Source organism: Lissotriton helveticus, chromosome 8 (genome assembly GCF_964261635.1).
Source record: "Lissotriton helveticus chromosome 8, aLisHel1.1, whole genome shotgun sequence".
NCBI lineage: Eukaryota > Metazoa > Chordata > Amphibia > Caudata > Salamandridae > Lissotriton > Lissotriton helveticus.
In genome coordinates, this window is record NC_136069.1 from 50094718 (window position 1) to 50107467 (window position 12750).

Here is a 12750-nt window from a genome sequence, read left to right on the forward strand (position 1 = left end):
GTTGCATGGTTGAGTGGCGTTGCATGGTTGAGTGGCGTTGCATGGTTGAGTGGCGTTGCATGGTTGAGTGGCGTTGCATGGTTGAGTGGCGTTGCGTGGTTGAGTGGTGTTGCGTGGTTGAGTGGCGTTGCATGTGTGAGTGGCGTTGCATGTGTGAGTGGCGTTGCATGTGTGAGTGGCGTTGCATGTGTGAGTGGCGTTGCATGTGTGAGTGGCGTTGCATGTGTGAGTGGCGTTGCATGTGTGAGTGGCGTTGCATGTGTGAGTGGCTAAATGTAGCACAGGGAGACCTCCAGCGGTAAGACAATCAAAAACAACTTAGAAAACATTTCACAGTATGAAAAGATCAAACTCATGAACGAGCGTGATACACCTCAGCTAAACATCATGATAAATAACAACACACATTAGAAGTGAAACTGCAAGTACAGAAGGACCAGCTTTGCTTGTTTAAAACTCAGAGGCAAAAGAAGAGGACATATGTACTTATGACATATGCTCTCCCACTTCAGGCAGATGAGTGTAATGTGTAAAGCGTCTTGTGGAGCAACCATGTCACATGAGCAGATCGTGGAGTCTGAGAATGGCAGCCGAAGCAAATACAAACAAGCAGCAATTGGCCAGGCCTGCCTGCGAGGCTCAAAGTGTTAGAAGGCAGGTCTTGGGCAGAGGCAGAGTACTGACTTAGGAATGACTGTGAGGCGCATTGGTGTGAAGCACATCAAAGGGCTTCTCCTCCCCTAATTAGGTGAGGAGAAGCCGTTTCGGGAAACTGAAAGTACGGCCGGCCTGTGGCCGGCCATGAATAATTAGGGGAGGAGAAGCCCTTTGATGTGCTGCGCTCTGAAAAGATCCATGCCTTCAGAGCAGGATAAGTTGCGGCCAGGCCTCATCGGAGAGCTGTTTGGCAGCAAAGGGCCATATCCCAGCACTCGTGCTGACGTTGCATACTTGGCGAGGCACAGATTTGCTGGCTCTGTTTTGGGTGGGGAAGGACCCAACCCGGCTGATGACACATCAAGCTGCAAGAGCCAGAAGATTCCAGCACACAAGAATGAAGTTGGCAAAAATCAATTATCAAAGGAAAAGAGTCTTTCAGTCTTTAAAGCGGTAAATCACACAAATGCGTGGAATAAGCCCAATTACGCACTCCGTAAAAAAAATGAAATAAAATAAAATAACACTCCCTTTTCTGAATGCAGCTCCGCTCATAAAGACAGCTAGTTCCGCCCTTCACGGGAAACATATTGTTTTCAGGCTTAAAGATCAATCCAGGAAAAGCACGTGAATTAAAGGTTTACAAGCTCCATGCTCGGTAAACAGTACTTACATCAGGAAGCGCACCCTGATGCAGATGAAGTGAGGGGCTCCCAGTGGGGGGGGTGGGGGGAGGGGGGGTTGAGGCGGGGGCAGGGGCAGGGCAAAAACTAACGCCGGCTGATGACGCATCAAGCTGCAAGAGCCAGAAGATTCCAGCACACAAGAATGAAGTTGGCAAAAATCAATTATCAAAGGAAAAGAGTCTTTCAGTCTTTAAAGCGGTAAATCACACAAATGCGTGGAATAAGCCCAATTACGCACTCCGTAAAAAAAATGAAATAAAATAAAATAACACTCCCTTTTCTGAATGCAGCTCCGCTCAGAAAGACAGCTAGTTCCGCCCTTCACGGGAAACATATTGTTTTCAGGCTTAAAGAGCAATCCAGGAAAAGCACGTGAATTAAAGGTTTACAAGCTCCATGCTCGGTAAACAGTACTTACATCAGGAAGCGCACCCTGATGCAGATGAAGTGATGGGCTCCCAGTGGGGGGGGGGGTTGAGGCGGGGGCAGGGGCAGGGCAAAAACTAACGGAAGGGCCGAAACACAGCACCATTTGCACTACTAAGTTACAGAGTGAAAAGACTTGGCAGACTGCTGCATCCTTTCAAACTGTCTTTGAAGGAGGAGGCAGGTTCTGTCCCATCATGCCACCCTTCACAAGCACAGGAATTCTCTGCACAGGTGAAAGTGCGAGTGAATTCTGTGGAAGAGCAATCTCAAGCTAAGACGGCTATTGTGGCAATGTTTAACTGAGAAGAACAGGTACGCTGTAAGAACAGCCTCGGCAGAGATATGGTTGAAAATATATTTTAAAGGCGAGGCCCTGCAAAGCATTATGGGGAGAGTTTGCAGCAAGCAGTGAATTTTATTGTAGCTTCTCTCCCGCTGTACCAAAGAGTCGCAGTGATATTTCCTTGGCTTTTTTTGAGAATGCAGCCTCCGTGTACCTAGGCAGTCAACGCTAGTTCTGTAATAGGAAGAACACCATGGCAGGCACACTCATTGCAATCTACGCCGACTTTTTAGAAATCTGCACAGGTGAAAGTGCGAGTGAATTCTGTGGAAGAGCAATCTCAAGCTAAGACGGCTATTGTGGCCGAGGTCACACGGCGGGCAGGGGAGGGGGCGGAGCGGGGAGAGCGAGAGCGGCATGTGGGTGTGAAGAAGCCGGGCCTTTGAAGTGAAGCTAAGCTTCACTTCAAAGGTGTCGGAGGAATGCGGGCGGCTGTGCACGCGCTTTTAAGCTCAATGCACATGCGCATTGAGCTTAAAAGTCACGGGCACTGCAAGGAATCGCCACGATTCCTTGCTTGCTAGTTAAAGGTTGTTTAAGCCGCAATAGGCTCGCAAGCTCGATGCGCATGCGCATCGACAGGCGAGACCTAAAAAATCGAATGTATTGATTTTGTTGGTAAACAGAACAATAATTGCAGCACAATCCCCAAAACAAAATTCCACCCGATAAAGTTTCAATAAAACCCATTGTATTATTCACTTATTAGATTATAGGAATCCTATACTTTCACTAGATCTTCCGGTGTTTATCGGGAATTCTCAAGCTCTGTAGATGGCCTCCCCCCGCCAAAACCGTCTTGCAGTCAGGTATTGTTAGGGGTAATAGCAATGGCGCTTAGACTTTTTACAGGAATCCATGTCATGAATGAGGTGAAGCTTCACCACATTCACTCCATTGAGCTTCTGTAAAGTCTGCACAGTTAGTGGGGCTAGTAAAGGTCTTCAAGCTGAGAGTGGGAGGGGAGCAGGCTCTGGCCCTGGCCAAGAGGAACAGCATGCTGAAAATGTTGCTGTATTTCCAATGAGATAATGTTGCAGTCAACCACTCTGCAGTGGGCCATAATAACATCTTATGCCACTCATGTCCTGGTCGGAGGTAGATGTCAAAGGGATGAGGGCTAAAAACAACCGTTGATGTTCCTACACACCGTGTCTGACAAAGAATCGTTCCGAGGATACTTTTATCCTTTAGGGAGACCAGACTGCCCACAGCATGTTGGCAATCATGCATTTTAGGCAAATAATTAAGCATGGCTGTAATGTTTTGAACAGTATGTAGGCAGCTGCCAATTCTATAGAATAATCGTTTCTCATTCGGGGGAGGGGGGGAATTAATTTTTATTTATTACCTGGGGGTGTGGATGCGATGTTTGAAGATCACCGAGCTAGCGACACCGCCAAGGCCCCCCACACATGCTGCCAGGAGACATACTGAGCCAGTGCACTGAAGCACTGTTGCACCCTACACATGGACGATTGGGGAAGAAGCTTTTGTGAAGCTTTTGAGTGCTGTTAGCCGTCTGAGCTGTATATTGTCACCATCCACATGTACACAACTACATGCAACTAACAACTAAATATTTTGTAGATAACGCATCAAGAATTTTCGATTCTATAACGCCTCATCGGCGGCTCGGTAAATTGATAGTCCAATCTGCGGGGATTGGTTGTGGGTCCATGGGCTGGGGTCCTTCTAATCCTCAATTGTGCAGCACCTATTTTTCAATCTACGGTGCATAGTTGGTTGTCCTGGAGTCACGGCGGAAGCTGTGTGCCTGATATATACGGGATGCATACTGCATTGTTATGTTATTAGTGCTTGGTCCACTCCTACTAAGTGGGAGTGTTCTGACTACGCCCCCCACATATGGGTGTACCCCAAATCTGGCTTGCTTTGCTGGTGGGCAGGGGGGGGGATTTGGGAGGGCATTGGGGTGGCTTTGGCATGTTTGTGGTGCTGAAGTGGGAGGGGGGTTCGGGGTGTTTGGGATGGGGACAGGGGATTGGTTGCCAGGGGGGTGGAGGGTAACGGGGAAGTTGGGACTGTTTTTTGTTGTGTTCTGGTGTTGGGTGGGGGATGGGGTGACTGCTTTGGTGATGTTACTTATGTACAGCTGTGTGAAGTGTGCTGACAGTGAATGGATTACTGTATCTGAAGGTGTGCTCATTGATCTCTTAAGTTGCAAGTTGCTTCACTTTGATCTATGATGGATAGGGCAGGTAAAATCACTTGGATCACTTTAAACATCAGGGGGTTAAATAACCCAAAAAAGACTAGCAGGTGCTGGCATACCTGGACCGCTTCAATGTTCAGGTCGCACTTCTATAGGAGATGCACCTCACGGAACGTACTGCGGCTTCTGTAACCAAGAAATGGGCTGGGGTGTGGCTCGCTTCTTCTTATTCCTCGTATGCAAGGGGGGGGTCATGATATTAAGAAAAATGTCCCATTTGTGAGCATGCACGAGGAGATTGATAAAGATGGCCTGTACATTATAGTGCAGGGAAGGTTATGTGGCACACTGGTCACAGTGGTTAATGTATGTGGACCCAATATAGATGATCCAGAGTGTTATACAATGCTGTGGAATAAGGTATACACCCTACCGGTTTCGGCTATCATTTGTGGGGGGATTTTAATGTTGTGCTAGATCAAGATATGGATCTGAAATCACAGAATAGTGCTCATGTCAAAAAGGCGGCGCAGGCTGTGCGGGATGGCATGTGTGATTTGGGGCTCGTTGATGTATGGTGGCTGCGACACCCTGGAGTAAGGAAGGGGACATGTTACTCATATACACATAACACATGGTCCCGGTTGGATTACTGGTTGACGACGCGTGATGTCAATGCGTGGGTGACACAGACCCTGCATCTGCCCAGCACGCAACCAGATCATGCATCTGTCTTGCTCGACATGCTCCTTCCTACTTATGCCCCTGCCCCGTTTACATGGAAGCTGCAGCCCTCGGCCTTGTTAGATCTAGTGTTTCGGGAAGGTATACGGGAGGCTATAGAAAATTATTTTGCTGAAAACACTGGGTCAGTGCCCAGTATGGGCACCATCTGGGAGGCGTTTAAAGTAACTATTAGAGGGGCTTGCATAGGCCTACAGGCAGGGGTGCTTAAGTCCTTGCAGGATTCCATGGGGCGGTTGGAGCGTGAATTGGCAAGGCTAGAACGTCAGTATGAGGAAGCGCCAGCTGCAACTACTTTAGCTGCAATACGATCGCAAGTGGATGAGTATAATGAATTGGCTGAGCAGGAAGTACGCCATGTAGCGCGACGATGCAAAGCCCGATATTACGGAGAGGGTGGTAGACCAGGGCGTGCGTTGGCCGAGGGAATCACGGAACCTTGGGCTAGGTATTGTGGGGTGCAGGAACTTACGGAGGGGGAAAGGTCCATATCAGACACTGCTGATATATTGGGACAATTTGTTCAATATTACAAGGCAATGTATGGGAGTAGGGCAACAGCTAGTGAGAAGGAGATAGCCCTGGTTTGGTTGTCTAAAGGACAACAAGATTTTTTGATGCATTCCTTGACTGCTGAAGAAATTAAGGATGCAATCGCTGCTCTGCCGAATTAGAAGGCAGCAGGTACAGATGGTCTTCCATCTGAATTTTATAAGGAGTATGCTGATGTGTTACTGCCCCACTTAACCGCCATGTACGCGGAGGCATTTGACCAGCAGCGAGTACCTGCCACACTAAGAGAGGCATTGCTCGTCACATTACTGAAGCAAGGCAAGCCACCGGATAAGTGTGAGTCTTACAGACCATTGTCACTTATGAATACAGATGTAAAAATACTTGCTAAAGTTCTGGCGACACGGCTGCGCCTACTGCTTAATGTTATGGTACTCCCAGATCAATCGGGATTTATTCCTACGTGGTCCATGGCGCATAATCCGAGAGCGCTGTTTGCTGTCCTGCATCTGTTAAAACCAGAACTACCGGCGGTGGCGGTTCTATTGGACGCTGCCAAAGCGTTTGATTCGATCGCGTGGACATATATGTTTGCTGTATTACATCGCAGCATGGGGGTGCCTTTCTTTTTTACCAGCTGGATAAAGTTGCTATATGCGGAACCGGTGGCTCAGGTGCGGGTTAATGGACATGTCTCAGAGGTCTTTCCGAATAAAAGGGGCACTAGACAGGGGTGCCCGCTCTCGCCCTTGCTATTTTCTCTCGTGCTGGAGCCACTGGCATGTGTGTTACGGCAGAGAAATGCCAGTTCAGCGTTACAATTTTATCAACGGCCATTTGCAGTATCAATGTTTGCTGACAATATGGTCCTGTATGTAAGGGAACCAGAGACAAATTTGAAACAAGTTATTCGGGAGTATGTCCGTTTTTACTGGTTCTCGGGCTTAGCCATTAATTGGAGTAAATCCATAATACTACCTCTCACGCGATGTACCGCAACATTTGTGTTGAACTACCCCCTGGAATGGGCATCTGACCCTGTACGGTACCTTGGCATCTGGGTGCATCAGGACCCGAAAGAAGTTATCAGGGCTAACTATGGTGAGGCGATGTCAAAGGTTGAGGATCAGGTGGCCCGGTGGATACGTCTACCCATGACCTTCGCAGACAGGGGCGCTCTGATCAAGATGGTGGTGGTAACAAAATTTTTATATTTATTTGTTAATGTCCCTATTACTCTGACGCAGCATTTTTTCACCACACTCCGCTCTTTACTAATTACGTTTGCCTGGGGGGGGTAAGAAACCCCGCATTGGATGGGAAACGTTGACGAAACCCTATGAGCTGGGTGGCTTTTCGGTGCCGGACATGCACTTATATTATCTTTGTGCTCAGGCACAATTTGCCTATTACTGGCAGAATGCACCACCATTCACGCCGCATGTGGCGGTCGAGGCTGGCGCGGTACACCCCTCACCCTTGAAGGCTATGATGGTAAATACACATTCAATGTATGAACAAGCGAAGTCGTTACAGTAAAGTGTATGGCTCGGGCTTGGGCAGAACTTGGAAAACGGGCGCGGCGGTTGCCACTGTATGCTCCTGCAATGCCCTTGTTGCACCATGCTGACCTATCGGTGACAGGTGAAGCTGGGGCGCTTAAGGTACTGCAGGCATCCGGGGTGCGTGTCATGGGCGATGCCTTTGCAGGTGGGACATTTATTACGTTACAGGACTTCTTAAAAGATGGGGTGAATGAGGCTATGTCCACATTTATATATACACCAGACTACAGGCCGCCATGCGTAGCTTGTATTCAAGCTTTCCTGGCGAGCCGGCCACCCTGGGGGTGTTACAGCTCCTCTACACAGCAAATACTAAATTAGTCTCCCGACTCTGCTAGGCCTCGCAACTAGATGAAGGTGCCGCGCCAAATAACTCCAGGGTCAAATGGGATCAATGTCTTCCACAACCGCTAACGGATGAGGAATGGGAGTAAATCAGGCGGCCGATCACTTTGGAAAATATTACTGGCGAACACGGAGAAGCCTTAGCATCGCAGAGCATTTGTAGTGTGTAGCGCGCTCACTAGGAGCATTGTAGCTAATTTTAAAATCCCCGTTTTGTCTCCTTTGTTAGAAATTATTTTGTCTACACTTTTACCCTGATTTTATTCCTGCAATCCCTGCCACACATACTTGCACATTAAAATCTTAAAAAGCACCGCGTTTGGAGCGGGTCCCTCCTCCCAGCTGCATTACATCACACCGCCAGAACGGCGGACATCTTGGGTGAGGGTTTGACGATCGGGGCGGTCTAGTGGTCACAAGGACGCTAGACGGGTACTTAAGCAGGTTATGCTGACGCGCGGCGGGCACGCGCGGCGGGCTCGCCGGAGTCACGCCAGAGTCCAGCCCGTCTGCGCACAGACGGGTGCAGGGGCTGGGACTACTGGCCAGCGGCGCATGTACTCCATGGAGGAGCTATATACCCTGAACAGAGGTGAGCCGCTTGTAGATCAGGCAGTCCTACTGACGCTTAAAAAGTTTGCTATATTGCACCCCGATAAGGTTACTCCCCCCCCGGGTCAGTACCCTGTATTAAAAATAGCCAGCCTTAACACTCGATCGCTCCACTGCCATCATTTGGAGGTTTATAGCATGCTTCAGGACAATGACATCGATGTCCTGACTCTTTCGGAGACCTGGACGGGCGAGAACTCGATGCCTGATATCATCGCCGCCCTCCCAAGCGGATATGATGTAATGTGGCACTACCGCCCAGGGGGCTCACGGGGGGGAGGGGTAGCTATTTTCTATAGGAAGACTGTGATAGTTGAAAAGTTGCTATCAGAGACAATTGACCTGACTGATTTGCTTGGGGTAAAGGTCACTGTGCACAATGTGTGCTGGGTGATTTTGTCAGTCTATCGCCCACCTAATTCAACTCCACTCTTCCATGATTTATTCTGCCCTATTATATCTGACCTATGTTCCAGATACACGAAAATCCTGGTAACAGGAGATTTCAACTTACACTGGGATAAGCCCAACTGGGACCTGCCCACGCGCCAGCTTGACACCTTAATGTCTGCGGTGGGCTTTAAACAAATTGTGGATGTCCCCACACATGAAAAAGGCCACACTCTTGACCTTGTGTGGACCACAGACGCTAGTCTAACCTTTAAAGATGTAGCGCCTTGCATTTGGTCTGATCACCATTTGGTATCCTGTGAGGCCCGCCTTAAAGGCTGCATTACTAGCTGTCCGCTTGGCATCAGGAAAACCCGGAAATGGGCTGAGGTTGACCTGGCGTCCCTGACTAAGGTGCTCCCGGTAACACCCCAGGTTGTAGATCTAGGACGTAGCCTGGACCGTGAATACTCTGACTTAACGAGGAGCATGATCCGGGCCATTGACCAAATAGCGCCGGTGAGAACACAGCGAATAAAGGGATCCGGAAAAGGGGCCCCCTGGTTTACGCCACCCTTAAGGGAAGCAAAAAGAAAGCTTAGAGCTTTGGAAAGAGTGTGGAGGAAAACCAAGCAGGACACTGACAGGAAACTTTATAAAGCCTCCCTTCACCAATATAAAAATCTTATGACCCAAGCTAAAGCGGAACACCTTGAGTCCCGCCTAAGTAAGGCAGCGAATATTCAGAAAGAGACCTTTAAAATACTGGCAGAGTTGAGTAACAAACCAGATAACTCCAAGGTTCCCATTGACTGTAACACCTTTCAGGCTTACTTTTTGGAGACGGTGAAGATCATCATCCAGGAGATAAAGAACGGGGTGGCAATGGGGACTGCTATAATATCAGCATCTGAGAACGTGATTGACTGCTCCCTTGAAGTGTTTCCAGAGATGGATGCATTGACTCTGGAACAGCTGATGGGTAAAATCAAATCTGGTTCCCCAGCTGATCCATGCCCACCTGAGATCTTCCGTGTTGCGCGCCCCTTATTGGAGGAATGTATCATCTCCCTCCTCAATAGATCATTAGATACGGGGTACCTACCGGTTGAACTTAAGGAGGCGCGTGTAAGACCCCTATTGAAAAAACCTGGGTCGGACCCTGCGGTGTTAAAGAATTACAGACCTATTTCCCAGCTGCCTTTTCTCTCAAAAATTCTTGAGCAGCATGTGTTAAAATCCCTGTCCCTCTATCTGGAATCCCATCATCTACTCCATGAGCGACAGGCAGGTTTCCGAGCTCATCACAGCACCGAGTTGGTGATGCTCTCGGTGCTGGATGAACTAAGAGGCATTGCTGACTGCAAGAAACCGAGCGCCCTGATTTTGTTGGACCTATCAGCGGCGTTCGATACTGTCAGCCATGCCTTACTTTTGGAAAGACTGAAGGATTTTGGGATTAAGGGCTTGGCCTTTCAATGGTTGCAATCATTCCTTACAGGAAGGACCCAAAAGATACAACTGGGGGACAAAACATCTGAGATGGGGATCTTAGAGTGCGGGGTACCACAGGGGTCTGCCCTGTCCCCGCTTCTATTTAATCTCTACCTGCAACCGTTGATTGCTTCTTTGGCCACCATGGGCTGTAAAGTCTTTAACTACGCGGACGACACGCAATTGCTGTTAAGTGTCGATGAAACTACTACGGCCGCACAACTCCAAGCTCAGAACATCTTGCGGTTCACAGTGCAATGGATGACGGATAACCTGCTAAAAATTAATCCAGACAAGACTGAGGTATTAGTGATTTCATCCACTACCCCACCTTGGTGTGATCTCTATTGGCCCATGGAGTTAGGCCCTGCTCCAAAACCAAGCCCGTTTGTAAAGAGCTTGGGGATCAAGCTGGATGGTGACCTGTCAATGGCCCCTCAGGTCTCTACGGTTGTGGGAAGCTGTACAAACATCATTCGGCAACTGCGGAAGCTAACTCCTGTCCTCTCACAATCAATGATGCGATCAATAGTAGCAGCCACCATCCTCTCCAGAATTGATTATGGTAATGCCCTTTACCTTGGCTTACCTAAAACTCTGACCAGTAGGCTTCAGGTCATAATGAATGACGCTGCTCGGTTGATCTTCAGACTCCCGAGGAGATCTAAAGCCACTCCCCTACTACAAAGTTTGCATTGGCTCCCCATTAAAGAAAGAGTGGAATTCAAGAACTTATGTACGGCCCATAGGGCAACCTATGGCAAGGCCCCAGCCTACATTAAAGATCGTTTGCAGCTGTATTGCCCTATGAGAACACTCCGATCCTCAGACTCCCAGTTACTGGTCTGCCCTCGTTACAGGTTAGTGACTAAGGGAGGGAGAGCCTTTTCGATGTTAGTTCCCCAGTTATGGAACAGGCTGCCTGGGGTGCTGCGTGGGGAAGGGAATCTATTACGATTTAGAAAGAGCCTAAAAACACTACGGTTCAGTAAAAGCATGAGCACAGTATAATCTAGCTACGGCCTCAGCTTCCACCTTGCCAAGTTATTGTCTGTTACCATCCTTCCAAGCGCTTAGAGACCTGCAGGTGATTAGGCGCGATATAAAACCACAATAACAATAACAATAACAAAGCTGTAGGATGACGGGGAGTTTTGCAGTCAATGGTAACTTTAAGCTCATACATTATAAGTACCTGCTATACATCTGCCCAGCTGCATAAATATGGCCTGAGAGACTCTCATTGTTGCAAAAGGTGCGGAGCAGATGACGCTGACTTTGTACATCTGGCGTGGGTCTGCCCAAGAATACTTGTGCTATGGGAGGAAGTGACACAGGCGCTGACTGACATGACGGGTGCCCGAATCGCGCGAGATGCGAAGGTATGTTTGTTGGGTGTCGTCTCTAAAGTCCCAGCGGGAGTTCGCAAGTTAGTGGTGCTGTCTTTTCAATTAGCTAAACGCAGGGTCGCCATGTGCTGGGGTGGAAGACAAGCACCCAAACTAACACAATGGCTGCAGGATCTGGCTTATTGCCGTGACTAGCTCACTTGTTATTTTGAGGGGTTGCCGAGAGCATCTCGGCCAATGACATCTGGGGACCTTACACTGCATACATGCTGGCGCAATCAGATGATGACTAAGTACACAATGAATATATAAAGCGTCATGTATGCACTGCCTTAGCCTCCTACAGATATTTAGACTGCTACTACTGTTATTCCTGCTCAATGGTACTGCTGGCACAAGCAGAGGACAGGACGACTGTGTCTGCACTAACTGTATATGATGTTACGGATACGCTGCTTCATCCCCAAATGATGTTTCCACTGCTGATACTATCCATGTCTGATTACTGTAACTGCAACCAGTTGATTGACTATTGTATTATGTGGGAAGAGACTGTATGCACACATTGCGGCTGTACTGTGTTTATGTTACGAAAATGATAAACAAAAAAAAAAAAAAAAGTATGTGCTCCTTACAGCACTTCACTTAAAAGGAATCCTAGGACTGGTGATTCGTTTTGAGTGGGAGTTTTCAGCCTCAAGTTCCATTGTGACCTGTCATGTCTGCAGATTTGGGGGCAGATTTACAAGCCCCTTGCACCACTTTTGCGTTATTTTTCCCCATGTTAAAAATAACGCAAAAGTGGCGCAAGGGGTTTGTAAATCTGCCTCTTGATTTTCAAGAACCAGTGCAAGAAATGAAATGGATCTCAAATCCAGGGCATATTTTTGAGCAGAAAACAAGCCCTGGCCGACCCCGGTGAAATATGCAAAATTTGTGTGTGTGTAATTTGCTGACACCGGGACACATTCAGCAGAGCCAGCACCTTGTTTGCGTTCCTTTCGAAGCGGCAACCTGCACTGAGTTTTTTTTTTAACTTCCAGCTGGGACCTACACAAAAGCCTCATTTAAAGGACATCAGCCCTCCTTTTGTTTGAGTCACATCCTGAGTGAGTGTGATCTGAAGCCTAACACCTAGATGCCAATGCAGTGGAAAGAAACAAAAGTATCAGCTTGTTATCACTTCACAAGTGCTTAAGAGAAACTAAGATTTGGTGGCAGTTTTTTTTAAAATGTTCTTCCTCCCCTCTATGTAAGAGATAAATGTGTTAAGTCAGAATGTCAGATGTGCCTGGCCTTATAATGTGTAAATATCAATTTAAATAGCACTTATTGATTTTTTATTTACTTTCTTTTATAGCGCTACTTGTCACAATGTCAGAGTGCTTTACATCACACACATTGTACAGGAAATGTTACATAATACAATCAGTCACAGGGTGTAGTC

General features: G+C 47.9%; 1 long non-coding RNA gene across 1 annotated transcript in view; it reads right to left on the minus strand.

Moving 5' to 3' along the window:
- The window catches only part of LOC144772345 (uncharacterized), a 56339-nt gene that overhangs the window by 16770 nt on the left and 26819 nt on the right, over nt 1-12750 (minus strand). The window lies entirely within an intron of this gene.